The following is a 26,513-nucleotide window of genomic DNA, read 5'->3' as shown; positions in this document are numbered from 1 at the left end:
CACAATAAATCCCACTCCCCTGTTCTTTCCCCATAGCCCTGCAATTTTTCGACTTCAAGCATTCATCCAATTCCTTTTTGAAAATTATTATTGGATTTGTTTCCACCATCCTTTCAGGTAGCATACTCTGGATAATAACAACTCACTGTATAAACATTTTTTTCTTCATGTTGCTTGTGGTTCTTTTGCCAATTGCTTTAAATCTGTTCCCTCTGGTTACCAAGCTTGCTGCCACTCAAAACAGTCCTTATTTACTCTATCACAACACTTCACGATTTTGAACACTCTATCAAATCTCCCTTTAACTTTCTCTGCTTAAAGGAGAACCACACCAGTTTCTCTTTGTAACAAAAGTCTTTCATTTCTCTACTTTTCTATTAAATCTCCTCAGCAATCTTGCTAAGGTCTTGATGTCCTTTCTATAGTGCAGTGCCCAGAATAGGCCACAATATTCCATCTGGGGCCTAATCAGTGTTTTGTTCTGTTATTGTCTGGCGCACTGACCTCTACCTCGCAGAGGCTGAGCGTCAACTCGCAGACACTTCTTCCTACCTCCCCCTGGACCATGACCCCACCACTGAACATCAAGCCATTGTTTCCAGGACTGTTACTGACCTCATCTCCTCTGGAGATCTTCCTTCCACAGCTTCCAACCTGATAGTCTCCCAACCTCGGACGGCCCACTTCTACCTCCTACCCAAAATCCACAAACAGGACTGTCCCGGCAGACCGATCGTGTCAGCCTGTTCCTGCCCCACGGAACTCATTTCTTGCTTTCTTGACTCCATTCTCTCTCCCCTTGTCCAGTCCTTTCTCACCCACATCCGTGATTCCTCTGACACCCTACATCATATCAACAAGATTCTAAGAGATCGGATATATAATTATTTGGACAGCCAAGGGCTGATTAAGGATAGTCAGCATGGCTTTGTGCGTGGTAGGTCGTGTTTAACGAACCTTGTAGAGTTTTTCGAGGAGGTTACCAAGAAAGTAGATGAAGGAAAGGCTGTGGATGTTGTCTACATGGACTTTAGTAAGGCCTTTGACAAGGTCCCACATGGGAGGTTTGTTCAGAAGGTTCAGACACTTGGTATCCATGGAGAGGTTGTAAACTGGATTCGAAATTGGCTGTGTGGGAGAAGACAGAGAGTGGTAGTGGATGATTGCTTCTCAGACTGGAGGTTTGTGACTAGTGGTGTGCCTCAGGGATCTGTACTGGGACCATTGTTGTTTGTTGTCTATATCAATGATTTGGATGATAATGTGGTGAATTGGATCAGCAAGTTTGCTGATGACACTTAGATTGGAGGCGTTGTGGACAGCGAGGAAGGCTTTCAAAGCTTGCAGAGAGACCTGACCAACTGGAAAAATGGGCCAGAAAATGGCAAATGGAATTTAATGCGGAAAAGTGTGAGGTGTTACATTTTGGAAGGTCAAACCAAGGTAGGATATACACAGTAAATGGTAGGGCACTGAGGAGTGCGGAGGAACAAAGGGATCTGGGAGTTCAGATACATAATTCCCTGAAAGTGGTGTCACAGGTAGACAAGGTTGTAAAGAAAACTTTTGGCATACTGGCCTTCATAAATCAAAGTATTGAGTATAGGAGTTGGGATGTTATGGTGAGGTTGTATAAGACATTGGTGAGGCCAACTTTGGAGTATTGTGTGCAGTTCTGGTTGCCTAACTACAGGACGGATATCAGTAAGATTGAGAGAGTGCAGAGAAGATTTACTAGGATGTTGCCGGGTCTTAAGGAGTTGAGTTACATGGAAAGATTAAACAGGTTAGGACTTTATTCTTTGGAGCGTAGAAGAATGAGGGGAGATTTGATAGAAGTTTACAAAATTGTGAGGGGTATAGACATAGTAAATGCGAGTAGGCTCTTTCCACTTAGATTAGGAGAAATAAACACGAGAGGACATGGCTTCAGGATGAAAGGGGAAAGGTTTAGGGGGAACATTAAGGTGAACTTCTTCACTCAGAGAGTGGTGAGAGTGTGGAACGAGCTAACATCTGACGTGGTAAATGCGGGCTCACTCTTAAGTTTTAAGAATAAATTAGATAGATACATGGATGGGAGAGGTCTGGAGGGTTATGGACTAGGTGCAGGTCAATGGGACTAGCGGAATAATATTTCGGCACAGACTAGAAGGTCCGAAAGGCCTATTTTCTGTGCTATGGTTCTATGGTTCTAATTTCCAGTTCCCTGGCCCCAACCGCCTCATCTTCACCATGGACGTCCAATCCCTCTACACCTCTATCCCCCACCAGGATAGTCTGAGGGCTCTCCGCTTCTTCCTTGAACAGAGGCCCGAACAATTCCCATCCACCACTACTCTCCTCCGTCTGGCTGAACTTTTCTCACACTGAACAATTTCTCCTTAAGCTCCTCTCACTTCCTCCAAATAAAAGGCGTGGCTATGGGTACCCGCATGGGCCCCAGCTATGCCTGTCTCTTTATGGGGTATGTGGAACATTCCTTGTTCCAGTCCTACTCCGGCCCCCTCCCACAACTCTTTCTCCGGTACATCGATGATTACTTCGGTGCTGCTTCATGCTCTCGTCTGGACCTGGAAAAACTTATTAATTTTGCTTCTAATTTCCACCCCTCCATCATTTTCACATGGTCCATCTCTGACACTTCCCTTCCCTTCCTTGACCTCTCTGTCTCAATTTCTGGTGATAGACTGTCCACCAATATCTATTACAAGCCTACCGATTCCCACAGTTACCTTGACTACAGCTCCTCACACCCCGCTTCCTGTAAGGACTCCATCCTATTCTCTCAGTTCCTTCGCCTCCGTCGCATCTGATTTGATGATGCCACTTTCAAAAACAGTTCCTCTGACATGTCCTCCTTCTTCCTTAACCGAGGTTTTCCACCCACGGTGGTTAACAGGGCCCTTAACCGTGTCCGGCCCATCTCCCGCGCATCTGCCCTCACACCTTCTTCTCCCTCCCAGAAACATGATAGGGTCCCCCTTGTCCTCACTTATCACCCCACCAGCCTCCGCATTCAAAGGATCATCCTCTGCCATTTCCGCCTACTCCAGCATGATGCTACCACCAAACACATCTTCCCTTCACCCACTCTGGCAGCATTCCGCAGGGATCGTTCCCTCCGGGACACCCTGGTCCACTCCTCCATCACCCCCTACACCTCAACCCCTTCCCAGGGCACCTTCCTATGCAACCACGGAAGGTGCAACACCTGCCCCTTTACTTCCCCTCTCCTCACCGTCCAAGGGCCCAAACACTCCTTTCAAGTGAAGCAGCATTTCACTTGCACTTCCCTCAATTTAGTCTACTGCATTCGTTGCTCCCAATGTCGTCTCCTCTACATTGGAGAGACCAAACGCCGACTGGGTGACCGCTTTGCAGAACACCTTCGGTCTGTCCACAATAATTACCCAGACCTCCCTGTCGCTTGCCATTTCAACACTCCACCCTGCTCTCATGCCCACATATCGGTCTTTGGCTTGCTGCATTGTTCCAGTGAAGCTCAATGGAAACTGGAGGAACAGCACCTCATCTTCCAACTAGGCACTTTACAGCCTTCTGGACTGAATATTAAGTTCAATAATTTTAGATCATGAACTCTCTCCTCCATTCCCACCCCCATTCCTATTCCACCCCCCTTTTTTTCCCAATAATTTATATAGATTTTTCTTTTCCCACCTACTTCCATTATTTTTTAAATGTATTTCCATCCATTGTTTTATCCCTACCTTTTAGCCTTTTTTGATTCCTTCACCCCACCCCACCCCCACTAGAGCTATCTGTACCTTGCTTGTCTTGCTTTCTACCCTTAATTAGCACATTCCTCAGATAATATCACCACCTTCAACACCTCTTTGACTTTTTGTCTGTGACATATTTTGGTTATCTCCACCTATCACTGGCCCTCTATCCAGCTCTACTTGTCCCACCCACCACCCCTTAAACTAGCTTATATTTCACCTCTCTTCTATTTTTATTTAGTTCTGTTGAAGGGTCATTCGGACTCGAAACGTTAACTGTGTTCCTCTCCACAGATGCTGCCAGGCCTGCTGAGTTTTTCCAGGTATTTTTGTTTTTGTTTAGCGTTTTGTTAAGGTTTAGCGTAACTTTCTTCCTTTTGTATTCTATGCTTCTATTTATAAAGCCACGGATCCCTTATGCCTTTTTAACTGCCTCTCAATTTGTCCTACTTCCTCCAAAGATTTCTACACACAAACTCCCAAGCAATGTTCCCTCCAATTTCTCTTTGATGTGCATGGCCGGGTTGTTGTGCTGCATGGTCCCTTTAAGTTTGCCATGCATGCGCGCATCTTAAAGGGAACACTGCTTATACATGGATCAAAGGATCATCCTCCGCCATTTCCGCCAACTCCAGCATGATGCCACCACCAAACACATCTTCCCTTCACCCCACCTGACGGCATTCCGTAGGGATCGTTCCCTCCGGGACACCCTGGTCCACTCCTCCATCACCCCCTACACCTCAACCCCCACTTATGGCACCTCCCCATGCCCACGCAGAAGATGCAACACCTGCCCCTTCACTTCCTCTCTCCTCACCGTCCAAGGGCCCAAACACTCCTTTCAAGTGAAGCAGCATTTCACTTGCATTTCCCCTAACTTAGTCTACTGCATTCGTTGCTCCCAATGCGGTCTCCTCTACATTGGAGAGACCAAACGCAAACTGGGCGACCGTTTTGCGGAACACCTGCGGTCTGTCTGCAAGAAAGACCCAAACCTCCCTGTCGCTTGCCATTTTAACACTCCACCCTGTTCTCTTGCCCACATGTCTGTCCTTGGCTTGCTGCATTGTTCCAGTGAAGCCCAACGCAAACTGGTGGAACAGCACCTCATCTTCCGACTAGGCACTTTACAGCCTTCCGGGCTGAATATTGAATTCAACAACTTTAGATCTTAAACTCCCCCTCCCCCCATCCCCACCCCGTTTCTTTCCCCCCCCGCCCCCCGCCTTTTTTTCAATAATTTGTATAGATTCTTCTTTCCCCACCTATTTCCATTATTTTTAAATCTAAACTAAAACCTTGTTAGTCTTTCCACCCCACCCCCACTAGAGCTGTACTTTGAATATCCTGTCTTCCATTCTTAATTAGCACTTTTCTCAGACAAATATCACCACCTTCAACACCTCTTTGACCCTTTTGTCTGTGACATCTTTTGATTATCTGCTCATCTCCACAATCACCACACCCTCAATGTCTCTCTCTCCCCCCCCACCACCCACCCACCTTAAACCAATTTATATTTCTCCCTTCTTCTAACTATGCTTCAGTTCTGCCGAAGGGCCATGAAGGCTCGAAACGTTAACTGATTTCTTCTCCGCCGATGCTGCCAGACCTGCTGAGTTTTTCCAGGTAATTCTGTTTTTGTTTTACTGCTTATACATGGCCAGTTTGACTGCTGCCTGATTGCTGCATGCCTCACAAGTGTCCCTGTTCCCGCATCCCTGTTAAAATTGTACTATTTAGTTTATTTTGCCTCTCCTCATTCTTCCAACCAAAACAAATCACTTCACACTTCTCTGAATTGAATTTCATCTGCCTTGCACCTGCCCATTTCACCTGTCTGACTCTGTCCTCGTGAAACCTGTTACTATCTTCCTAATTGTTTGCTGCACTGCTGAGTTTCATATCATCTGCAAATTTTGAAATTATGCTCTGCATGCATGGCCAAGTCCAGGTCATTAATCTATATCAAAAAGAGCAGTGGTCACAACACCGACGACTGGGTGCGCCACTGCACACTTCCCTCCAGTCTGATAAACAATCATTTGCCACTACTCTCTACTTCCTATCCCTTTGCCTGCTTTCATATCCACACAGCTGCTGTCTCTTTAATCCCATGGGTTTCAATTTTGCTAACAAGTCTATTATGTGGTACTTTATCAAATGCCTTTTGAAAGACCATAAACATACATCACAGTCTTTATCAACCCTTTCCATTACTTCATCAAAGAGCTCATTCAAGCTAGGTAAACATGATTTGCATTTATCAAATCCATTTTCATTATCATTTATTAACACATTTTTCGAAGTGATGGATTATCGTCTTGAAGGATTATCGTCTCGAAAGGTTTCTCCACCACTGACGTTAGGCTGACTGGCCTGTGGCTGCCGGGTATCTGCCTCTCCCCTTTCTTCAGTCCTCTCGCACCAATCCCATAGCTTATGTCAAGGGGTTAAAAAATCCAATGCACCACTCCTTGGTGTGCACTGGGAATGTATTTTGCAAAATTGCACATTCCCAGCACACAAGTTCCTCTGGTATTAACTCTAATGGTAAGCATGGGTACAAGTGCAATTTTGCTATACATATTCCGAAGTGCACACAAAAGGGGTGCATCAGAATTTGAAACCCTTAAATGGCTCACAAATTTTCTTGTGATTACACGTAACAGCACATTTGTAGGAGCTTTCATTGGCTGCTTATTGCACACTGCTAATTGGATCTTTCATTTCATTTAAGTAACATTGATGAATTAGTTGGTTAAAGCAATGAGTAGCTGAACTATACAGATAATAAAGGTTCCAGACTCTACCTTCAGCCAGTTTTAAGTTAGCTGATCTTAGCTGGAGATCTAATTATGGGATATATAATTGACCTTAGCATCCTTTAGTTATTTGGTAGGGTTGTGGGGTGGGGGAGGGGAGGTGGACTAGCTAAGGTTCACTTCCTTGATTGTTTTGGCATGATGCCATCCACACTTCGACAATAATACTTGCATTTATATGAGGATAGAAATGAAATAATGTTGTGCAGGTTTAAGGATGTGGAACTGCTGAATTGAGGAACAATTTTGGGGACCAACATCAAAAGGACACCCGAAAGTCATCCAACCTGATACAGGATTGGTCGTCTTTAAGGTAACCCTCCCAGATGCCTGAACTGCAAGTTCCCCTCCAAGCCACTCACCACCCTGACGTGCAAATATATCGCCATTCCTTCACTGTCGCTGGATCAAAATCCTGGAACTTTTTTTTAATTCACTCATGGGATGTGGGCTTCGCTGGTTAGGCCAGCACTTATTGCCCTTGAGAAGGTGGTGGTGAGCTGACTTCTTGAACCACTGTAGTCCATGTGATGTAAGTACACCCACGGTGCTGTTAGGAAGTTACACCACATGGACTGCAGCAGTTCAAGAAAGCAGCTCACCACCACCTTCTCAAGGGCAATTAGGGATGGGCAATAAATGCTGGTTAGCTAGCGACACCCACATCCCATGACCAAATATAAAAAAAGACTGATGTTAGACCTCTTACACATGAAAATATAAATGTTAACTAGCCTCTGGATTTTGTATTTACTATAAATAGCACTTAATTTCTTAAAGGGACACAGATAGACCTTCAGAAAGAAGCAATGTTTATCTCCATATTGAAACAGCTTATATTTTTACTTACCATGAGCAATATCACAGAGGTCCAGTTGTATAAAATAAAGTTCAAAGTATTTTGCTCTCTCACAAGGAATGAAAATACGTAAAATTACAGTTAAAAAAGAAAAATTGGAGCTCCTTTACAGCTATAGCTTTATTAGGGGCTTTCATGGCATTTCCATGAAAGAGCCATGGCTGAGAAGTTCATTGCATGTGGACAATGGTACAGCTTTCGTAATGAAGACAGAAGAGAGTCAGAAGCTTAGCTCAGGGGTTGAATAGACAGCTGTAGTTGCAAACTGTTTAGTATAGCCTGAGAAAGTGGATGGAAAAGGGGAAGGGATCAGGGGCAAGTGTATGTAAAGTGTGGCAGGCATCAAAGACAACAGCTTTGGTCTTCTCAAATTTGGCGGAAGGAAATTGCCGTTCAACTAAGACTGGATTTTAAACAAACTGTCTGAAAACATAGAGGCACACTGTGGACTTGATCTAATGGCATGATAACCTGAAATAATGCCAATCATATAAAGAATTTCTCATGATTGTGCAGTGCAAGACCTGTTTTCCCAAAACAAGTTATACCTAGGATAAATATATTATTGTTGTAATATTTTCATCCTTATTTATTATTCATACATTAATTCTGTAACACAATTTGTGAAAATGAAATTTGAAGAACAGTGCACACTGTATCATACAGATAATTATTTAAAACCTGTTCAGTGTTGTGTGAATGTACTAGGGCATCACCAGTACAGGATAGACCAGCAACCTCACAATCACGCTGCTCAGGGAACTACTTTGGAATTGTAAAGAAGAAAATGAGCTCAGTTCTCAGATGGATATCTAAAACAATATTTAACAGTAGGTTGTCAAATAACTGCTGAGTGTTTTTAGAATGAATTCAATAAAGCAGGGTGAAGAATGAGATGCTTTTTTACTGGAATTGAATTAACGAATACAAATGGGAACAAACAGCTATGAAACTTCTAAATACTTTACATTGAGCAAGAGCATTGGGCTCATGGCAAACACATTATCAATAATAGTTATGGATTTGAAAATCCAAATGCTGGGAATTTCCTGTTACACAGTTTAGCAAGGTTTACACTGACTTTCCAACAAAGCTATGACAGGAGAATGCTTCCCAAGGAAATTCCTAGCAGAATTGTTTAGTTGTTAATAAGGAGATTGTATTGAAGAAAGTTTTGAAGAAACTTTATGCGTTATAACTGCCTCTTTTTAAGTCAAGAAATTTATATCCAAAGTAATTAAACTTCCAATACCACAGAGATAGCAAGAGCAACCTCACAATCTAAAAAAACTGCTATTAATAAAGCGATGAGATTGGAATGGGGGTGGGGGGTGGTTGCGAGCAATATCCAGTCACAAACATGCAATGCTCTCACTCACTTTTCCAAAACCATTTTATCCAATTCAGGGTCACAGGGAGTCAGAGCCTATCCCAACAGGCAATGGACACTAGGCAGGATGGGACACACACTCACACTAAGGCGCAATTTAACTGTAGCCAATCCAGCCACCCAGCACCTCTTTGGATGGCAGGAAGAAACCAGAACACCCAGCAGAAACCCACACGGACACAGGGAGAATGTGCAAACTCCACACAGACACCCAAGGTCAGAATCGAACCTGGTTCCTGGAGCTGTGAGGCAGCAGCACTAATTACTGTGCCACTATAGGATTCATGCAGAAAATATATTTTTATGTTTCTAATCGGAAAATCAATCTCTGGTTGTTTCTTGTATTTTTAATATTTATTTAGGTTATTTTTACTTATTCATGGGATGTGGGCATTGCTGGCTGGGCCAGCATTTATTGCTCATCCCTAATTGTCCTTGAGAAGGTGGTGGTGATCTGCCTTCCTGAACCATTGCAGTCCATGCAGTGTAGGGATGCCCACAGTGCTCTTAGGAAGAGAGTTCCAGGATTTTGACCCAGCGACAGTGAAGCAGTGGTGATATAGTTCCAAGTCAAGGTGGTGAGTGGCTTGGAGGGGAACATGCAGATATTGGTGTTTCCATGCATCTGCTGCCCTTATCCTTCTAGTTGGTAGGTTTGAAAGGTGCTGTCAAAGAAGCCCTGGTGAGTTGCTGCAGTGCACCTTGAAGATGGTACACACTGCTGTCACTGTGCGTCAGTGATTGAGGGAGTGAATGTTTAAGGTGGTGGATGGAGTGCCAATCAAATGGACTGCTTTGCCCTCGATGGCATCAAGCTTCTTGAGTGTTGTGGGAGCTGCACTCATCCAAGCAAGTGGGGAGTATTCCATCACACTCCTGACTTGTGCCTTGTAGATATGGACAGCCTTTGGGAGTCAGGATGTGAGTTACTCACTGCAGAATTCCCAGTCTGGCCTGCTCTTGTAGGCACAGTATTTATGTGGCTGGTAAGTTCAGTTTCTGGTCAATGGCTACCCCTATAATGTTGATAATGGGGGAATTCAGGCATGCCATTGAATGTCAAGGGGAGATAGGTAGATGCTCTCTTGTTGGAGATGGTCATTGTCTGGCACTTGTGTGGCATGAATGTTACTTGCCACTTATCAGTCCAGGCCAGAATATTGTTCTGGTCTTGCTGCATATGGACACGAATGCTTTAGCATCTGAGGAGTCGCAAATGGTGCTGAATATTGTGCAATCATCAGCAAACTATTAAGGTCACTTCTGACCTTATGATGGAAGGAAGGTCATTAATGAAGCAGTTTGTTAGGCCTAGGATGGTTAGGCCTAGGATGGTTAGGCCTAGGACTCTACCCTGAAGAACTTCTGCAGTAATGTCCTGGGCCTGGGATGATCAGCATCCAACTACCACAACAATCTTCCTTTGTGCTAGGTATCACTCCAACCAGTGGAGAGTTTTCCCCCTGATTCCCATTGACTACGCTTTTGATCGGGTTCCTTGGTGCCACACTCAATCAAATGTGGCCTTGATGTCAAGGGCAGTCACTCTCACCTCACCTCTGGAGTTCAGTTCTTTTGTCCATGTTTGAATCAAGGCTGTACTGAGATCAGGAGCTGAGTGGCCCTGGCAGAAACCAAACTGAGCGTCAGTGAGCAGGTTATTGTTGAGCAAGTGCCACTTCATAGCATTGTCTATGACTCCTTCCATCACTTTACTGACAATCAAGAGGAGGCTGACAGGGCGCTAATTGGCCGAGTTGGATTTGTCTTGCTCTTTGTGGACAGGACATGCCTGGAAAAATTTCCAGATTGCCAGGATGCAAGAGCAATTAAATTTTCCCTGATCTTGGGTATGCCACAGGGTGCAGGGTGCCATGGACTGCACTCACGTGACGCTCAGATCTCCGTCGCAACACGCGGTCAACTTGGTCAATCTCAAGGGCTTCCATTCACAGAATGTGCAGCTGGTGTGCGACCACCAGAAACACATCCTCCAGGTGTGCGCACGGTTTCCAGGGAGTGTGCACGACGCCTACATCCTCAGTTGGTCACAGACCGCTGAAGCCTTCCACAGAGGCTGCAGGGTTGGCTCCTTGGGAACAAGGGCTACCCACCAAGGACGTGGCTGATGACACCCATGCGGTGACCTCAGACTGCAGCAGAGTGAAGGTATAACGAGGCTCATGCAGCAGCTCACAACTTGGTGGAGCAAACCATCGGGATTCTGAAAATGAAGTTCCGGTACCTTGACCGGTCTGGTGGAGCCCTGCAATACAGTCCACAGAGGGTGACACACATCGTTGTCATCTGCTGTGCCCTTTACAAACTGGCACTGCAACAGGGAGAGGAGCTGGCTGAGGAGGAGATGGAGGAGCTGGAGGTCTCTTCCGATGAGGAGGACGCCGTCAGGGATGAGGGTGAGGAGGTCCTCAAAGGCAACGATGTCGGCGATGAGGCTGTTGCACTGGCTTGACAAGGCAGATGCGCTCAGGAGGCCCTCAAAGCTGTTAGATTTGTGGAGGATGATGATGACATGTAGTGAAGTGACCCCATAGATCCTCATTGCATCTGTGAACATTTGACTACAGTCTGGCTTATAGCAGCACCAATACCCTCTGTGATAATGCTCCTGTCATGGAGATGTAGTGGAGGCCCTAATAGTCGCTCAATTGCAGGAGGATGATGACAACCTGCAATGAGGGCACTCCATAGATCTTCACATAGCCTCTGAGAATGTCTGACTCCTGCCTGGCCGAGGGCAGCTCGATTGGGCTCTGTGATCAGGGTCATATCATAGAGGCACAGGCATGAAACTTTAGAAGCATCTGATCCTTTGTCGGACTTCAGTACCTAAGCCCTTCAGGAGCACAATGTCACTGGTCACAGATGCTGAAGAGATGGGGGCCAGCCCCACCTTAAAGGTGCTAAGAGCACACAGAGAGTATGAGAGAACTCTGTGCTGCCTGCCCACTACATTCTGGTAGCAATGACCAGCACTGCCGAGGTGCAGACATCAGTAACGTGTCCAGGGAGTGTGAGGCTGGACCATCACTTTGGTTTGAAGGCTGCACAGAGCACAGGGAAGAGGCTCTAGACTGAGCACCTGCCTTTATCTTGTGCAGAAAGGTTTCACATCTGAGTGACTCGATTACTGCTCATCAGAACAAGGAGCCACAGGCAGGAAGATATTGTTGGGAGTTTATTGACAATAGTGAACAGTATGTACAAGTGATTAACACCTGTGCCCAGGCTGTGCAACTATTTCTTCTTAACTTTCCTAACCCTCCCGCTATGTCTTGGTTTTTCCCAGGCATCCAAAGAGGAGGTGGAGGCAGCTTGATGACAGCCCTGTCTGTGATGACCTTGGCGGGTGTCCTCTGGAGGGCTGAGACTTGGTGGGTCCCGGCCTGCTTTCAAGGTCCTGCTTTGTGGCAGTGGCACCATCCTCAGCCTGTGGAGCTAGAATTGCTGAGGTCACAGGAAGATGGGATTCGGATGGGCCGGTCACTCCCGCAGTCACCTGGATGGATGGCCCCGGAGTGTTCGCCTGCTGATCCTCCTCCCTATGAATGCCCAAGGACTCCAGGCTGACTCCTTGAGGAGAAGGGTAGCTGGAGTGAGATCAGGCTGCCCGCCACCCCTCTTGCATACACACTGTTGGAAGTCACCTATGCCATCAGTGATGGAGTTAAGCCTGCGTTGCAGTGTAGGAACGGCGTCCTGGACCAAGGTCTCCATGGCGGCTGCCAACCTACCAGTGTTGACCTCAGTGCTATTTCCTCAGAGTGATGGCGGACGGACTCCTCCATCGTGCCTTACAATCTGAGGAGTGCAGCGGACATCCCTTCCTGATGTTCCCGAGCTTGCCTTTGCAGCTCCAGCAACTGTGAGATGACTGAGTCCAGAGGTTTGTCATCTGATGTGGGCTCAGCAGATTTCTGGCCTCCAGCAGTTCTCTAAGTGCCGGGCACCTGGGGAGTCCCTGCCGTTGCCTGCTGTGGATTAGAGAGTGTGATGTGCTCACCAGATTGTGATCTTGAGGCTATTCTAAAGCTGGACCCCACCGAGGTGTGTGTCTCTGCACTGGTGGAGGGTGTGGGTGAGCGCTATGACAGGAGTTCAACGAAGGTGTCTCCAGATTCCTCTTCAGAGGTTTCTTCGGAGCTTGATTGGAGGCCCTGGGTCGTTTTTAGTTTCTAGATCTGTTCAAAATCATTTAGCACGAATAGTCATGACATCCAATATGATGGAGTGTACCCTCAATGTGAAGACAGGATTTTGTCTTCAAAAGGACTGTGTGGTGGTCACTGCTACCGATAATGTCATGGACAGGTGCAAATGCGACAGGTAAATTGGTGAGGATGAGATCAAGTAGGTTTTTCCCTCTTGTTGGTTCCCTCACCACCTGCTGCAGACCCAGTATAGCAGCTATGCCTTTAGGACTTGGCCAGTTCGGTCAGTAGTGATGCTACCAAGCCACTCTTGGTGATGGACATTGAAGTCCCCTACCCAGAGTACATTCTGTGCTCTTGCCACCCTCAGTGCTTCTTCCAATTGGTGTTCAACAGCTGAGGGGTGCAGTAGGTGGTCATCAGCAGGAGGCTTCCTTGCCCATCTTTGACCTGGAGTCAATGTTGAGGACTCCCAGAGCAACTCCCTCCAAATTGTATACCACTGTGGCAGCTGGGTCTGTCCTTTTGGTGGGACAGAACATGCTCAAGGATGGTGATGGCGGTGTCTGGGATATTGTCCATAAGGTATGAACCAGTGAGTATGACTATGTCAAGCTATTGCTTGACTAGTCTGTGGGACAGCTCTCCCAATTTTGTCACGATCACCCAGACTTTAAGTAAGGAGGTCGTTGCATGGTCAAAAAGGCTGGGTGTGCCGTTGTTTCCGGTGCCTAGGTTGATGTCAGGTGTTCCATCTGAATTCATTCCTTTAAAACTTTGTAGCAGTTTGATACAGCTGAATGGCTTGCTAGGCCATATCAGAGGGCAGTTAAGAGTCAACCATATTTCTGTGTGTCTGGAGTCACATGTACACCAGACCAGGTGAGGACGGCAGATTTCTTTCTCTAAAAGACATTAGTGAACCAGATGGGTTTCTCCAACAATTGACAATGATTTTCTGGTCACCATTACTGAGACCAGCTTTTAGTTCCAGATTTATTAATTGAATTCAAATTTCACCAGCTGCTGTGGTTCTGTTTCACTCTGTCATACTTCTCCTTCTATTGATTGTGGTACCTCTCTCTGTAGCTGCTTCTTTCTGTTGCTGTCTCCCTTTTTATTCTCCCCCACCTCTTCTGTTGCTGTTTTCCCTCTCTCCCTCTGTTGTTGCTTTTCTTTCCTTATGTTTTTGTCTTTCTCTATTGCCCTTTTCTATCTTGCTGCATTCCCTCTCTCTCCCTCTGTTGCTGTATTTTCTCTTTGTTTCTTCTCTTCCTCTATTACAGTTTCTTGATCTGCTGTTTTCCCCTCTCTCCCCCTTTTGTTTCCCTCTTTTGCTGTTTTTCTGTTTATTGCTGTCTCACTCTCTTTGTTCCTCTCTCTTTGAAGTACAGAATTTTAAAGATCATCAGGGATCTCTTGCTTGCTACCCTAGCAGATCCTGCTGTTTGTTCAGGCTCACTCCATTCCCCCTGGGCCCTGCTCCAGGCCCCTGTTTGCTCCCTGGTTGACTTCAGTGGGAAAGCTTGATTATCATTTTACTTCTGGGTTTCATGCCTTCACTGCATGTGAGCAGGTGTGACACGAACAAGCAAGATGCGATTTTCCCTTGACTATTTAAAGGCCCAGTTCTCAGATGAAATGGAGAAGGAAGTGGGAAGTTTGGAAGATAGTGGATAGCAAGTGGAAGGAGAGAACAGGCTGGGCCCAGGTTCTCTGAATTTCTGCTGGGTGCAGTAAGGGTCAGGAGGGAATTAATGTTTCCCAGCAATGCTATAAAGAAACCTGCTGCTGCCACATTGAAGGAGTGGCTGGTGGTGGCACAGGAGTATCAACATTCAGTTATGGATCCAATTCTGCAAATGTTTCAATGACCTGACCAATTCAGGAAAGGTAAGAAAATTTGGAGATGCACCAAATCCTGTAGTACACCCCCGTCACTATCTTGCCACTCACACTACATTCACAACACTCCTCCCACCCACTTCAATTCCAATAGCACACATTTGGCCAGATTTTGGCATCAATGTGGATAGCTCGAGTCGGGAAATTTCCTGTCTTGTCGGATCCGCCTCGATGCATGATCTTCGCTCTGTTGGTCGAGTGCAGGATAGACTGCCAACCCCAGAAGCAGAACATAGGCAGCCATGGAGGTAGACAAGTGTTAAGGCGGACTGGTTAGAAGGCCCACCTCAATTCTCTAGGACATTGTCCCAGTTGTTTAGAAATTGTTAGGCCCTCTAGCCTTCATCCTTGCATCTCCTTGTTCCCTCTACCTACCTCCCTTGGCCCTTCTTACCCTTCATGCCAACTCATTGCCCCATCCCCAAGAGCTCCTCAGACCCACCATGCCACCTCCATAACACATTTCCCTTTATCCACCATGGGAATATCTCAGGAGCCATGTGGAAATGAAAAGAACATGCTTCTAACAATCTAACGCAGCTCTCACTCCTATGCACTTGATACAGAAAAAAACTCATTCATAAAATCCATTCAAAGCTTTTAAATCTCCACAAATGGTTAATCTCTTATAAAAACAAACAAGCATCTATGAGACCCCACATTAAAGACAGCTAATTCTTTAATAGCCTCTTTAAGCTGTAAATCAAACAGTGAATTCAGAACCCCTTGCTGAGATAAATGCACTTTTAAAACTGAGCCAAACATTAATAATGACATAATGATAGTGAAATATCAATAAAGTGCTTTGTTAAAATTGTATTAGCAGATGCTACTATTTTTATAACCTATAACCTGTCCATCAAAACAATCTGGCAAGGGTTTATTTCTAATTCACCCTTTTTTTCAAAAGTTTAAGGAAAGGGGCATTTAAAAAACTTCAGATCATGACAGTTATACAGACCTTATCCAACCTTCAGGACTGTTTACGCCTACTCCAACAATTCGTGACTCCCATACTGCCTATGAAGGTCTGTGCAACAGCCAAAATGGGGCCTGTTTGAACTCAGCACTAAGTTCAAATGGCCCTGCTGAGTCTGTGAATCACTCCCTGCCCTCTTTCCCTTATTGCAAAAATGGGATGTGTTGGAAATAGGGTCTGGACTTCTGCATCTGGGTCCCACCTGCCATTTCTAAAGGTCTGTGGAGTCTTCCTGTCTCCACAAAAATCCAGCCCATAGTTCTATATATCCTCTCATCCTCATCTCCTTCCTTTCTCCACCACTGCCAGTCATCCCAATTGTCATGTAGTCTGAAATCAGTTCAGTTCCCATTATTCTCAAATGGCATTGACCTTTTAGAACAGAGATGAGGAGAAACTTCTTTAGCCAGAGAGTGGTGAATCTATGGAATTCATTGCCACAGAAGGCTGTGGAGGCCAGGTCATTGAGTGTATTTAAGACTGAGATAGATAGGTTCTTGATTGGTAAGGGGATCAAAGGTTACGGGGAGAAGGCGGGAGAATGGGGTTGAGAAACTTATCAGCCATGATTGAATGGCGGAACAGACTCGATGGGCTGAATGGCCTAATTTCTGCTCCTATGTCTTATGCTCTTATGGTCTTGACACATCCCTCAAATGCAGGTCAATCTACTTGTGATGCATTGCTCACCGTCACTCTCACAAAATGCACTGCATTCATCAGATGCCTCAGTGCCACTCAGAGAGCTATGGTGCCAGCCTTGCAGGAGAGAATGCAGAATTTTAAAAAATAATTTATTCATGGCATGTGGGTGTCACTGGCTAGGCCAGTATTTATTGCCCATCCCTAATTGCCCCTTGAGCTGTCTTCTTGAACCGCTTCAGTCCATGTGGTGTGGGCACACCCACAGTGCTGCCAGGGAGGGAGTTTCAGGAATTTGACCCAGTGACAGCGAAGGAATGGCGATTTATTTCCAAGTCAGGATCTGCTGCCCTTGTTCCTCTAGGTGCTAGCGATCGTGGGTTTGGAAGGCGCTGTCGAAGGAGCCTTGGTGAGTTCCTGCAGTGCATCTTGTAGATGGTACACACTGTGGCTACTGTGCGTCAGTGGTGGAGGGAGTGAATGTTTGTGGATGGGATGCCAATCAAGCAGGTTGCTTTGCTCTGGATGGTGTTGAGCTCCTTGAGTGTTGTTGGAGCTGTACTCATCCAGGGAAGTGGAGAATATTCCATCACACTCCTGGCTTGTGCCCTGTAGATTTTTTTTAGTGTTTAAAACAAAATTATTTTACCACGCAAAAATCAAAGAACATGAATACTAATAACTACACTCTATCTTAACATGAAAGATATTAAAAGAACAATGAACACAATACTTATGGTCTAAACCAAACTTCTTAACTCAAATTTCCTTCTACGCCCATTTGACTTATACCTCCAAAAAGCTCAAGTCAGATACACATCAGAAATTGAAAGATTAACTACTTAGTCTGAGTACTGTTTCAAACATTTGTATGTGGGTTAAGATTTGGTGGACAGGCTTTGGGGAGTCAGGAGGTGATTTACTCACCTGCTCTTGTAGCCACGGTATTTACATGGCTAGTTCAGTTCAGTTTCTGGTCAATGGTAATCAGCAATGTTTTCATAGTCATTATTAGACTTTTAATTCAAGATTCTTATTGAATTTGAATTTCACCATCTTCCGAACTCAGGTCCACAGAGCATTAGGATACATATATTGCACCCGAGCAGATATGAGCGCATAGGCGAGACCTGGTAGACACTTAGATGGGATGTCACCTGGAGGTTGGCACAGCACAAGTGAGCATGAGTAGAGAGTGGTGGTAGGGAAGCTGTGGGGAATTTACTTTGGAAGGCGTAATCCTCTTCAAGCTCTGCTCAGCTGGACAGTAATGGTGAATCTGGGCATGGGGGAGGGAGGGGGTATCAAGGAAAAGGAGGTTCAGCAGCAACTATGCGATGTACTGGCAGACCTGGCAGGCATACTCTCCACAATGGCACAGAGGATAGAGGGGTCTACCTCAAACACTGGTGGAGTGATGTCACAGGGATTTTCAACCATACAACCATACAATCAGTCATGGAGAGTTTGGCTGCCTCTTAGGAAGTTGCATCAGGTGCACAAAGCTGACCCAAAGTGGTGACCTTGCATATTATGACCACCAATATTTCTACCGGCTTCCAGACATGAGCTTGCAAGGCATCACTGATCGCCACCAAGCTGCTCTTCCGCAGAGACACAGGAGTAACCTGCCATTGGTCCTGAGGAGAGAGAATGGTGTCTATATACACTTTCCTCTCAGAGCCCACCCAACCAATTTTCCGCATAACAAGGCCCCGGCTTGTTGCCTCCCCTGCACAGGTCCAGGAGGAGGAGGTACTGGTGGGGCACAGAGCACCACCACATAGAAATTCAAGAGATAGGAGTAGAAAAGCTTTATAGTTCACCAACCTTAAGAAGCGTATTCCTCGTAACTGAATGGCAAGTGCCCATTCTGCTTTACATTCGTTTGGTATTGAAGGTGGAGAAATATATTGACTGACACCAACTGGTAAATGTTTACCAGAAACACTTGCAGAGATGGGGTAATTGATACAGTCACACTGGTTAAGCTGAATGACTAACTGAACCTTTGAACTACCAGGACATCCTTGGCATCAGGGCAACAATCCCTCTACCTGGTATTAATATTGAGGCCATAGTTCATAATGTTAAGACAATAAATGTTTAATAGCAAGAGGTAATGGATCAACAACTAGGTGGCAGTATAGAAACAAAGGTTGATAAGTGAGAATACACATTTTGGAGTGTTGGGATGGAATGTTAATTATCATCCACAGGGATTTAGGGCAAAATGTTTTTAAATGAAGCCTGATCAAGATAGCAGCTTATATTGCAATTCTTCACCCCAAAGGCCAAGTAGTACTATTGTGGGATTGAAACTAATGCTGGACATCAAGGGATGACCTGCGTGTTAGAGGAAGCATTAGTTTTATCTGTTTGTGTGAGGTGTGGTTCCTTAGCTGTACCTTTGCCGAGTTGTTTAATAACTTCTAAATGAGCCTTTGAAGATGATGAGAAGGCTCAAGAGGGAGGTGAATTCAATTTTATATGCAGACAGAGGAAAGGTCGGCAAGAAATTGCTGCCCTTGGTACCGTTTGTAACGGTGTTATGGAGGCCATGTCCTGAACTTTGTGTGCAGACAATGTCGTTGCTGTGAGCTCTGAGCAAGATGAGCCGTGCACGGCCATTATTTAAAGGAGCAGATATCCGGCTTGTGAGTAAGGTGATTTGTTTGGAGCTTTTTCTACTGCAAAGCGTCTGGAGGTAGTCTGGAATATTTTTGGGGATTCTTTGGTGAGTTCCTGGAATTGCCAGGTGTTGCTGAGGATGTTAAGGGTGGGGGATTGCAGAGATTTGGTGATTTGTCCACACAAAGGCTGCAACAGGTATGGAGGCTACAGTTGCAGTGCTTCTGGGCCTGCAATGCAACAAGGGGATGGAGAAGAGGCTGCAGAAGGGAACACTCCACATAATCCCCTCTGCCAAGTTGGAGCTGGACTCCTCCATGCACTTTGACAATGATAGGAGGCTGTCTGGCAGGCCAACCAATGCATTTTGGTGTGAATGCCCATTAGGGTGCTCCTGTATGCTGCCCTATCGAGGTCCTCATCTGAGTCCTGTGCAGTAGCACTCACCTGCTGTCTTAGCCTCCGGTGAGCTGGCAAATGAATTATCCTTGACCCGGCTGGATGAGCCACCACATGCTGATCCCAAACTCTATATTAACCTCCAAGGTATGTGCAATGTCAGTTTCTAATCTCGTGGATGTGAGTATCAGATCAAGTGATGGCCCTCTTCACCACTGCTCTGCTGTTGCTCTCTCTCTCTCTCTCTCTCTCTCCCTGTGGCTGGGCAGGTGGCAGTTCATGTACGTTTGCAAGCAGGAACTCAGAACGGTTAGATTGGAGTGAGCGGAAGGGATTGGGGAGTGGGAAGCAAGCCTCCCGTAATCCAGTTCTGCTTCCCTTAATCCAGTTCTTAGTGATAAGCGAAAGTGACAGTTGGAAGACTAATTCAATCCAGTGTCATTTTCATTAAAAGCAGCAGAAACTCTTGATAAAGGAAGACAAATGGAGTTGCAAATTGTGTTGCTCAGGTTGGGTCACAGAAACAAAGATATCACACCATCAGCAGCTTGCTCATCATGCCAGATAGCAGAAGAAGGTTGTACTCAGAATTGAGAAAGCGCAGAAGAGAGGAACATACCGTCATTCTCAATGTTCTCAGAGACAGCAGCTACCATAGGCCACTCAGCAGCCAGCCCCATGTTTCAGAGAACCATCTCCTCCGTAAGGGTAGGAGATGCAGGTGTCCTTGTGCCTCACTGACTCTGTTCTGTTCCCTTCTATTGTGAACCACCTTGTCCTGTGAGAGCGAGGGCTGGATGTCAGTGATTGCGTAGCACTATGTTTGGGTGATGTGCCGGCCACAGCTAAATAGCTGGATGTATATGGAGGCAGTGAGTGGTGGATGTGAGGCTGGCAGCATCGGTAGGTATGTGAGGGTGAGGTGTAGTCTCTGGATGTTAGGCATGAGCCTCGAGTGCCAGGGAGTGCTGCTGCCCTCACCATCCCTGCAGAATTATGGCTTCTCTCTTGATCTCCACCACTAATGCCTCAAGTGCTGCATCCATCACTCTGGAACCCTATTTCTGCCCAGGTGTCCAATTAGCAATATTTTTCATAGCAGCAATCTTTTTGTACAGCTTTCCTTTATGGTGCAGCTTGCCTTAGGAGAATAGGTGAGCTATTCCACTCAATCGGCACACCCCGCACACCCCCACTCTGCAGTCAGCCTGGAAGAGGTAGACATCAGCGATAAACCTATTCGGGCCAGCGCTGAAATCATGCAGATGATCGATACACAAAAATTGTGTGGCCAATGCAACCTGATCTGCATGGGCATGGGCAGGTCGCAAATCATGACCTCCGTGCTCAAAATCCAGGGACCCCATTTTCAGTCCTATATGTTCTTGCAGGTGTATAATAATATCAATGAAAATTAAATTAAAATAATAAAAAATTGTAGCTTAATGTTATAGTTACAAGGTAATTTTGTCAGCATGCCTGTGATCCTATGATAGCCGTTGGTGGTGTGTGAGATATCCAGGTGCTAGCACATTCTCAGAACCTTTAAACTCCATTAATGGTTGAATAACCTATTGAGAGTGCGGAAATATGAGGGCTCATGTTACTGCACAAGAGTTACCTATGGAGTAAATTCTGTATAAGAAAGGAGCAGGAGTGGACCATACAGCCCCTCAAGCCTGCTTTGACTGTCAAAATGATCATGGCTGACCTGTCTCAACTCCACTTTTCTACCTACTTCCCATATCCCTTGATTCCATGAGAGACAAAAACACCTGTGTATCACAGCCTTGAATATACTGTGGCATCCACAAGCCAATGGGGCAGAGATTTCTAAAGGTTCTCAACACTGAGTGAAGGAACTTCTCAACTCAGTCCTAAATAATCAGTCCTTTATCCTGAGTCTGTGCCCCTATGTCCTAGATTCCTCAGCCAGGAAAATAACCTCTCAGCGTCTATCCTATCAAAGCCCTGGGAGTGCCACAGGATGTACACATCATGGGAACTGCCTGGCTACCTGGCACAGACCTGAAAAATCTGTGCCCTGTGGTCACAAGCAATCTGGGCGATGATGAAGTGGAAGCTCTTTCTTTTGACGAAGGTTCCCGGCTCAACCGCTGGCACCTATACGGTGATGGGAGTGCAATCTACGGGGAATCCAGTAATTGCAGCGAAGCCTCTGGCTCACTCAGCCTGGCTGGCTTTGTCGGTCTGGAAATGAATGAGGATCATCACCTGTCTGAACAGAGTGTCAGTGACCAGCTTGACGCAGCTGTGGGCACCAGATTGAGAAACACCACATAGATCTCCCGCTGACCCTAGGAAGGAACCAGAGGTGAAAAAGTTCAGGGCCACTGTCACCTGGCATCAGGTGGCCACTGACACAGTTTGAGGCGATCTCTGGGCCAATCATGTAGCAAATGGAGGTCACAGTTTCCCTGGAGGAGGAGCCTCCTTCGGTACTGGATCTCCGATATGTCCAGGTAGCTGGAGCGCTGCCTGTAAACTCTCGCTGCAGGATAACATCATCTTCTGTGGACCCTTCCACCTTGCACTTCCTGCTGGCCCCGCCCCCCATGTGGCTGCGCCTCTCTTTCCATAGGTCATTCTCTGGGACGCTGCCTGCAGACACCAGGCCTCCTCTCCCTTCTGGCCCTCTCCTGCTCAGAAGGGGAGGTCTCTCCAGTGGAGTAAACAATCTCCATTTGCCGGAACACAGATGGCACAGGATAATCCCCTGAAGGGTGCACTCGGCAAAAGAAATCTTGTAAACCAAAGAGTCCTCCAGAAAACACAGACAATGCAAATAACCGTCAGAAAAGCACCTACAACCAACTCTCACCTAAACTCCTACCTCCTCACAGAGCCACAGCTCTGGTTGACTTTAATCCCACCCTGGATTGAGCTTCACTTAAGAACGGAATGGCTGCCTGGCCACGTGACCCGTGTGCTGACTGCAAAACCGCACGGGCCACGTAAAGTTTCAGTCAATTGTGTTTTTAATGGGCTTCATTGCCTGCTTAATTGTCAGTGGTCCAACTCCCGTGCGTGCCTGCTGACCATATTATGGAACGATGGCGCGATGACATCGGGTCACATGCCTGACGATTTCTCTTGCAACTTTGCGCAAGGTCAGGTTGGCCACATGCCTGATCCTGCAACGTAAAATTCTGGCCCAGGTAAATGCTCCCAATGCACCCTGCCAGCAACCTTACTTGCTGGCCAGCTGTGTACTGCAAACAGCTGTTCTTCTGCCAAAGGAAACTAACCAGTTGCTGCAGTGTGCCCAATTGGTGCCTGCAGCTGGCCAGAAAAATGTTTATAAGCCCCAAACTTTAACTCGATTTGAGTTTCCCGCCTGCCCATTGGGCAGGTCCTGCAGGCACAATCTAATAGCTGCCTCTTTGGGGAAGCAGAAAATACTACATCCAGCATTCCATTCCGTATGTTGGTGTCAATCTGAAATTTCTCCTTTAGTGGGTTCAACTTGTGCCCTTTGTTCTATTTTCATAAGTAAATTTGAAGTAGCGTTTCTGGATGTTTATTATCATGTCCCTGATATATGGCTTCACTAAAGTCCCACACAACATTTATTCGTGTCCTCTCCAAATTCCATTACTTCCTTGTGCATCAGTGTTTTGATTTCAAATTTCTCATCCTTATTTGTGAATCTTTCATGTTACCTTAATGGTCATCTACTGACTTGTGTCCCAGCATTCTCCTGTAACACAATACTTTCCTTGTTCCACTACTGATGGTCACTCTAGTCATCCCTACCCTGCCTTAAAAACCTCCTCAAAACCTCTTTTTTAACAATGCCTTATGTTCCCAATCCTAGTTTCTCCATTTCTCTCTACTTTCTGCAGGACTCTATACACCTTTTACCTTATTATAAAGTGCTCTGAATTTGTTTTGAATACAATGAATTCTCAATAGGTGCATTTTAAGACTTAATAGCTGGATTTTACTGGTATTCCTGGATTTACAGTAGAGTGGTCCTAACCCTTATCAAGCTTTTTCAACATGCAGGCTTATAAGAACAACAACATAAATTTATATAGCACCTTTTATATAATGAAACATCCCAAGGTACCTCACGGGAGCATTATAAAACAAAGCATGACATTAAACCACATAAGAAAATATTGAGTCAGATGACAAAAATCTTGATCAAAGAGCTAGGTTTTAAGGAATGCCTTACAGGGGGAAGGTGAGGTAGAGAGGCAAAGAAGTGCAGGGAGAGTATTTCAGAGCTTAAGGCCTAAGAAACTGAAGGCGCAGCAATCAATGGTGGACCGAGTAAAATCAGGGATGCACAAGAGGGCAGAATTAGAGAAGTGCAAATACCTCAGAGGGCCATGGGGCTGGAGGAGATTTCAAAGATAGGGAGAGATGAGACCATGGAGGGATTTGAAAACAAGGATCAGAATTTTAAAATCATGACCGGAAGCACAAGGGTGAAAGGGGAACAAGACTTGGTGTGAGTTAAGACATAGGCAGTGGAGAGTTGGATGATATTAAGTTTACAGAGGGTAGAACATGCGTGACCAACCAGGAGTGCATTGGAATAGTCAAGCCGGCAGGTAATGAAGGCATCATTGAGGGTTTCAGTAGAAGATGAGCTGAGGCTGGGGCAAGGTTGGACGATGTTACGGTGGTGGAAATAGGCAGTCTTAGCAATGGCATGAATATGAGATTGACAGCTCCTCATGGAGAGAGCCGCGGCAGCCAGTTCAAGGGCAACATCACTTCTCAGCAAGATGGCAGAAGCAGCAACCACACGGCTGCCACTAATTGGAAAGGCCATTAGATTTTCTGGTGTGTCAGTGCAGTTCCTGCTGGTAGGAAGGAAGATGAGGAGGCACTGCCTGATGGGCAGGGAGTGTAAGAGGTCCCAAGATGCAGATTGCCTGGAGGGAAGCAGCAGAGGCAGTCAGTGAAACCTCCATTACCACAAGAACTGCTACACAATGCTGAAAGAGCTTCAGTGACCTCACAGGAAGAGCCAAGGTAAGTCCAGGCTCTGGTACCAATGTACATCCTCTCTGACCTCTGTTATAAAAACTCACTTCTGCAAAGAGAAACCCTTCCAAACACTGAAGCATCTTCTTTACTAAAGCCACTCTCTCAAATCACTTTACCACTAAAAGGTTTTTTGATCGCCCTCTTTTAGGGACAAGGCCTCCTTTGCTTCTCATCATAATGGCATGCATAGTTTCATATGAGGCCCGTGTCCATGGCACTCACAAGCCTGTAACATTATTGTTGTTCCCTTTCAAATTAAATATGACATGCAACTAATATGGCATGAGGATAAGTGAGGGAAGGGCCACCATTATTGAAAACTCTTAGACCACAGAAAGAGAAAGTGTTAAATATAATGGCAGTTAGACAGAAGAGTTTGCACTAGGGGGTGTAGTATAAGGGTCTGGCACATATAGGCTTAATGTAGGACTGAGTACAGTACCACCCACACAGTGATGTAAGAAGGCACATGATCCAGATCTAGGGTCAATGTGATGCTGAACAGAGACATGTTAAGACCTAAATATGGAGATAGCTCCTTGCCTATACCCTTTGCTTTATTTTTGTATATAGTTACAAGTAGTCAATAAAGATTTGCTGTTAACATTCAGAAGACTATGAAGGCTTCTTTAACAGACACGTTCTGCAACCAACACCATCCCAACATGGCTTTAAGACTAGTCGCCAGGCGAGGTTCTCCCTATTTGTTATGATCCCGGATGAGGTACCCCATATTGTTATGCTCCCAGGTGAGGAGGGATGAACTGGCTCGCCTTCTTTATTCAACCTCCTTGGCTGGTCACAACAAGCTAAATTTAAAAAGGACTCCTTCCCTCATAGATACCCTTTCCAAGTCCAAATGTATTTATGTTTTAAAAGGAGCCAATTTAACTAGGCTTTCTTGAGTCAAAGAAAGAGTGAGTTTATTAGTTACTAAATGCCAGAAAAAAAAAATACAGCACACATACACACAGATTAGAAATGAGAAATTGAGTCCAAAAATAAAAGTTAAAAAAAATGTACGAATCAGTCTTTGGCTTGTCCATGAGGAGTAGATGAGTAATCAAGCAACAACCTGACATGGTCATCCTCACGAAATCATACCTTACTGTTAATGTGGTATGTCCTGTCCCACTGGCAGCTAGTATACAGTGACAGTGGTATACAGTCAGATAGAAGTCTCATGGCATCGGGTCAAACATGTGTAAGGAAACCTCTTGCTGATTACTGCCCTCCCACAGGTGATGAATCAGTGCTCCTCCATGTTGAACACTACTTGGAGGAAGCACTGAGGGTGGCAAGAGTGCAGGATGTACTCTGGGTGGGGGACTTCAATGTCCATCACCAAGAGTGGCTCGGTAGCACCACTACTGACTGAGCTGGACATAACTATTAGATTGGGTCTGCGGCAGGTGGTGAGGGAAAAACATACTTGACCTCATCCTCACCAACCTACCTGCCACAGATGACCACCACACAGTCATTGTGGAGAAGAAGTCCTGCCTTCACATTGAGGATACCCTCCATCGTGTTGTGTGGCACTGCCACTGGGCTAAAAGGGATAGATTTCAAACAGACCTAGCAACTCGAGAGTGGGCATCCATGAGGCACTGTGGACCAACAGCAGTAGCAGAATTGTGCTCAATCACATTACCATCAAGCCATGGGATCAACCCTGGTTCAATGGAGAGTGCAGGAGGGCATGCCAGGAGCAGCACCAGGCATACCTAAAAATGAGGTGTTAACCTAGTGAAGCTATAACACAGGACTACTTGTGTACCAAACAGCATAAGCAGCAAGTGATAGACAGAGCCAAGCGATCCCACAACCAACGGATCAGATCTAAGCTCTGCAGTCCTGTCACACCCAGTCGTGAATGGTTGTGGATAATTTAACAACTCACTGGAGGAGGAGGCTCCACAAATACCCCATCCTCAATG

At 45.8% G+C, this 26,513-nt stretch overlaps 1 protein-coding gene across 1 annotated transcript in view; it reads right to left on the bottom strand.

The window, feature by feature from the left end:
• Nucleotides 1-26,513, bottom strand: part of LOC144674182 (gamma-aminobutyric acid type B receptor subunit 2-like) — a 585,472-nt gene that overhangs the window by 6,497 nt on the left and 552,462 nt on the right. The window lies entirely within an intron of this gene.

This window comes from Cetorhinus maximus, chromosome 3 (genome assembly GCF_964194155.1).
Source record: "Cetorhinus maximus chromosome 3, sCetMax3.hap1.1, whole genome shotgun sequence".
NCBI lineage: Eukaryota > Metazoa > Chordata > Chondrichthyes > Lamniformes > Cetorhinidae > Cetorhinus > Cetorhinus maximus.
This window is presented reverse-complemented; position numbering and strand designations above follow the sequence as displayed.